Source organism: Pristiophorus japonicus, chromosome 3, assembly GCF_044704955.1.
Source record: "Pristiophorus japonicus isolate sPriJap1 chromosome 3, sPriJap1.hap1, whole genome shotgun sequence".
Taxonomy (NCBI): domain Eukaryota; kingdom Metazoa; phylum Chordata; class Chondrichthyes; family Pristiophoridae; genus Pristiophorus; species Pristiophorus japonicus.
In genome coordinates this window covers 87,157,603-87,163,333 of record NC_091979.1, presented here as the reverse complement: position 1 = coordinate 87,163,333, position 5,731 = coordinate 87,157,603, and positions in this window count along the sequence as shown.

Here is a 5,731-nt window from a genome sequence, read left to right as displayed (position 1 = left end):
TCCGGGGAATGAGCCCTCCGGTGGCCGTAGAGAGTAAATACAAGTCCACATATATAACAACATTCCCCCCCAAAGTCAATAGTGTAACTATTTACAATGTGAGTCGATCTGGGGCCCTTCTTGCCCTGGTTGATCGTCTCGGTGTGAAAGCTGGTGTTGTTGAATCATTTTTTGGGCCCTCCCTGGGCTGCTGTGCAGCTGGCCATGCTGGGCTGCCTGGTGTGTTGGTCCCTGCTGGGCTGCTGTGGATGATGGGTTCTGCTTCGTGGTCAACCGTGGTGTTGGTTGCCACTGGTGTGTATGTTGGGGGATCAAAAAAGGAAGGGTCCAAGGTGGGTTGCTCAGGGTAGTCCGTGAATCTGAGTTTGATTTGGCCCAAGTGTTTCCGATGAATGAGTCCATTTGAAAGTTTGACCCGAAACACCCTGCTCCCCTCTTTGGCCACGACAGTGCCGGGAAGCCACTTGGGACCTTGTCCATAATTTAAACAAATACAGGATCATTAATTTCAATCTCGCGTGACACATTTGCACTATCATGGTATGCACTTTGTTGAAGCTGCCTGCTCTCTACCTGTTCATGTAGATCAGGGTGAACTAACGAGAGCCTTGTCTTGAGTGCTCTTTTCATGAGCAGTTCAGCAGGTGGGATCCCAGTGAGTGAGTGGGGTCTCGTGCGGTAGCGAAGCAGGACTCGGGATAGGCGAGTCTGCAATGAGCCTTCAGTTACCCTCTTCAAGCCTTGCTTGATGGTTTGCACTGCTCTCTCTGCCTGACCATTGGACACTGGTTTAAACGGGGCAGATGTGACATGTTTGATACAGTTATGAATTCTTTGAACTCAGCACTGGTAAAACATGGCCCGTTGTCGCTCACCAGGACATTGGGTAAGCCGTGTGTGGCAAACATGGCCCGCAGGCTTTCAGTAGTGGCAGCGGACGTGCTAGCCGATATTATCTCACATTCAATCCACTTGCAGTATGTGTCTACAACCACAAGGAATATTTTACCCAAGAACGGGCCTGCATAGTCGATGTGTACCCTAGACCACGGTTTGGAGGGTCAAGACCACAAACTTAGTGGCGCCTCCCTGGGTACATTGCTTAATTACATGTATTACATCTGTGAACGCAGGACTCTAAGTCCGCATCGATACCGGGCCACCATACGTGGGATCTGGCTATCGCTTTCATCATTACGATGCCTGGTTGGGTACTGTGGAGGTCATTGATGAAGGTGTCTCTGCCCTTCTTGGGGACCATGACTCAATTGCCCCACAGAAGGCAGTCTGCCTGTATAGACATTTCACCTTTGTGCTGCTGGAACTGCTTTATCTCTTCCTGCATTTCCACCGGGACACTGGACCAGCTCCTGTGAAGCACACAGCTTTTGACAAGAGATAATAAGGGGTCCTGGCTTGTCCAGGTTTTAATCTGCCGGGCAGTGATGGCTGATTGCTCACTCTCAAATGCTTCCATAACCATGGCTAAATCTGCGGGTTGCGCCATTTCCACCCCCATGGTGGGCAATGGCAGCCTGCTGAGAGCATCGGCGCAGTTTTCTGTGCCTAGCTTGTGGCGGATGGCGTAGTTATATGCGGACAACGTGAGCGTCCATCTCTGGATGCGGGCTGATACATTGGTATTTATCCCTTTACTCTTGGAAAACAGGGATATAAGTGGCTTATGGTCAGTTTCCAATTTTAACCCAAACAGGAATTGATGTATTTTTTTTACTCCACAGACACACGCTAACACTTCTTTTTCAATCATGCTGGAGGCTCTCTCAGCCTTTGGCAGACTCCTGGAAGCATAAGCAACCGGATACAGTTTCCCGAAATCATTAGCTTGTTGCAATACACACTCGACGCCATAGGACGACGCATCACATGCTAGTCCCAAACGCTTACATGCATCATACAACACAAGCAATTTGTTTGAGCATAACAATTTTCTCGCTTTTACAAAGGCATTTTCTTGGCTTTTGCCCCAAACCCATTTGCCCCCTTTTCTTAGTAAGACATGTAGTGGTTCGAGCAGGGTGCTTATACTCGGTAAGAAGTTACCAAAATAGTTCAAGGGTCCCAGAAACGACCGCAGCTCCGTCACGTTCTGTGGCCTCGGTGCGTTCTCGATTGCCTCCGTCTTCGCGTTGGTGGGCCTGATGCTATCCGCCACAATCCTCCTTCCCAGGAACACCACTTCAGGCACCTTTGAGCGTTTTAACCTGAGCCCCACGCGGTTGATTGTCTAAGAACCTCCTCCAGGTTCTGCAGATGCTCGACTGTTTTCCGACCTGTGACCAAGATATCGTCCTGGAAGACCACGGTGTGCGGGACCGACTTCAGTAAACTTTCCATGTTTCTCTGGAATATCACCGCCGCTGATTGGGTTCCAAACGGGCATCTGTTTTCAACAAAAAGACCTTTGTGCGTGTTAATGCAGGTGAGGGCCTTCGATGATTCCTCCAGTTCCTGCGTCATGTAGGCTGAAGTCAGATCCAGTTTCGTGAAAGTCTTTCCTCCCGCCAGCGTTGCAAAGCGGTGTTGGCGTTTGGTAGTGGGTATTGGTCCTGCAGGGAGAAACGATTGTTAGTTACTTTGTAATCGACACAGATTCTGATGGTGCCGTCTCCCTTGAGGACTTGGACAATAGGATTGGCCCACTCACTGAACTCTCTCGGTGAAATGATGCCTTCTCGTTGCAGCCAGTCTAGCTCGATCTCTATCCTTGTACGGTACTGCTCTCGCCTTCTGATGGATGGGTCGTGCCCCCGGAATTAGGTGGATCTGCACTTTTGCTCCTTGGAATTTCCCAATGCCTGGTTCGATCAGCGAAGGAAATTTGTTTAAGACCTGGGCACACGAACTGTCATCAGTGGGCGATAGTGTTCGGATGTCGTCCCAGTTTCAGTGTATCTTTCCCAGCCAGCTCCTGCCGAGCAGTTTGGGACCATCGCCTGGTACCACCCAGAGTGGTTGCTTGTGCACTGCTCCATTGTACGAGACCTTTACGGTAGCACTGCCGATTACAGGAATCAGTTCTTTTGTGTAACTTCTTAGTTTCATGCGAATTGGAGTTCAGACTGACCTTGAGGCCTTGTTGCACCGCAACCTTTTGAAAGTCTTTTTGCCAATGATGGACTGGCCTGCGCCCGTGTCCAGCTCCATTGACACCGCGAGTCCATTTCGTTCAATATTCAGCATTATTGGGGGACAATTCGTGGTGAATGTATGTACCCCATGTACCTCTGCCTCCTCTATCTGAGGCTCTGTTTCGTCGTGACCCTCTTCTGCAACATGGTGGTTTGCAGGTTTAACAGGCTTAACAGCTCGCCTGCACACTCATTGGAGGTGTCCCATTGTTCCACAGCCCTTGCAAACGTATCGTTTAAATCGGCATGAATGGAAATGATGATCACCCCCGCAGCACCAGCAAGGTGTTAATGGCCTTGCATTCATCAACCTTGATGGTGGACTCTGAGACATCTGCGGACGTGTCGCTGCAGGTATGTATGACCTGCCCTGTACGTTACGATTCAAAAACAACATCACTTTGTTCACAGTACTTGCAGCAGCACTTGTGTGCTGAGAGATTTGCTTCGTATTGTCACTGGTGGCAATGAACGCCTGGGCTATCGTTATGGCCTTAATCAAGGTTGGGGTCTCTACAGTCAAAAGTTTGCGAAGTATGGTTTCATGGCCAATGCCATGTTCGAAAAAGTCTCTGAGCATGTACTCCAAATGTCCTTCAAATTCGTAATGTCCTGCAAGGTGTCTTAGCTCGGCGACATAACTCACCACTTTCTCGCCTTCAGACCTTTTGTAGGTGTAGAACCGGTACCTCGCCAACAGAACGCTTTCCTTCGGGTTCAAATGCTCTCGGACCAGTGTGCACAAATCTTCGTACAATTTCTCCGTGGGTTTCGCTGGAGTGAGCAGATTCTTCATGAGGCCATACGATGGTGCCCCACAGACGGTGAGGAGGATCGCCCTTCGTTTGGTAGCGTTCTTTTCCCTATCTAGTTCATTGGCCACGAAATATTGGTCAAGTCGCTCCACAAAAGTTTCCCAATCATCTCCCTCCGAAAATTTCTCCAGGATGCCCACTGTTCTCTGCATCTTTGGGTTCGCTATCTGTATCTCGTCGCCAGTTGTAGTGTGTGGAGAAAGAATCAGACTGAACACTGTGAGCTCAAAGTAAAGTGTGACCTTAGTCTTTTGTTGCAGGTCTCCAGAGTACCTCTCCAACCTGTGAAGCCTTTTTAAATGCCTGTGCTCCCAAGGGATTATGGGATCCCTTGGGACTCTGGGGAATGAGCCCACTGGTGGCTGTACAGAGTAACTACAAGTCCACGTATATAACAATAGGGTGCCGAACTAAGTCTACATATGTGTCATGCATTTTAGGAAGCAACCCACAAAGTGCTTAGAGGCAACAACAGCATGAGAACAAATAGTGTGTCAGACTTATAATTGAAGTAATGAAGGAGTGCATGAATTGAAATTGTACTCACTCATACTACCCTTGTCAGATCATTAAACTTCTTTCGACACTGTGTGCCAGACCTGACCACAGTGTCTGAGGCAGAGATCTCCTTAGCAATTTCCCTCCAAATCCACTTAAAAATCGATGGCAGTGGTCTAGATCCACCCCTGCGATGCAACTCCTGTCTTCTTTCGACAGCCCCCACAAGAGCCTCGTTAGCCTCATGGCTGAATCGCCTGACTCGTCGTCTTCCAATCTGGAAATCCAAATGCAAAATGGCTAATTCAGCCTCGGGTGTACTGCGCATGTGCGCGGCCCTGTACTGCACATGCATGTGGCCGTGCCCTGCATTAGCGTTTGCGACTGGACAGCAGACCAGAAGCACGGGAAGAAAAAAATTTAATTTGCGCATGCGCAGAACGGATGATTTTTTTTGCACCGGAACTTCCACCTCCGGCGCACAAATTCTGTGGTGCAATGCCAGAGTTAGCGCTAACTATCCTCATGAACTTTCATTTGACAAAAGTTGCTCGCTCTGGCGCTAACTTTAACCAGGCACTAAATTTTTGAATCCGCCACGAATTGTGCCCGGAAATGGGTGAAAACGCAAAAAACCGAAAATCCAGCCCTAAATGGCTTTTTTCTAATTTGTTTCGGCTTCTTTGAGCGAGGACGTTGAGGAGGCAGCCTATAAAAGGCCTAGCATCGGAGGGGCAGTGGTACTTCGAGCGGGGACGTCGAGGAGGTGGCCTATAAAAGGCCCAGCGTCGGAGGGGCAGTGGTACTTCAAGCGGGGACGTCGAGGAGGCGGCCTATAAAAGGCCCAGCGTCGGAGGGGCAGTGGTACTTCAAGCGGGGACGTCGAGGAGGCGGCCTATAAACGGCCCAGCATCGGAGGGGCAGCGGGACTTCGAGCGGGGATGTCGAGAAGGCGGCCGATAAAAGGCCTAGCATCGGAGAGGCCAGCCGGTGCAGCTGCAGCAGGGAGGCAAAGAAGAAATAGAAAGAAATCGAAAGGTGACGTCACAGCCAAGGGGGTAAGTGATTGGCTGGTGATTGGAAAGTAGTTTTTTCTTTTTCTTTTCTTTATCATTAAGTAACATTTAGCATTGTTGTTGCCAAATTAGGTTCATCTTGGGGTTAAGTCAGGGAAGGAGAGTTCGGACACGTGTTATGCTCCTCCTGTACTATGTGGGAAGTCAGGGACGCTTCTAATGTCCCTGACGACTACGTGTGCGGGAAGTG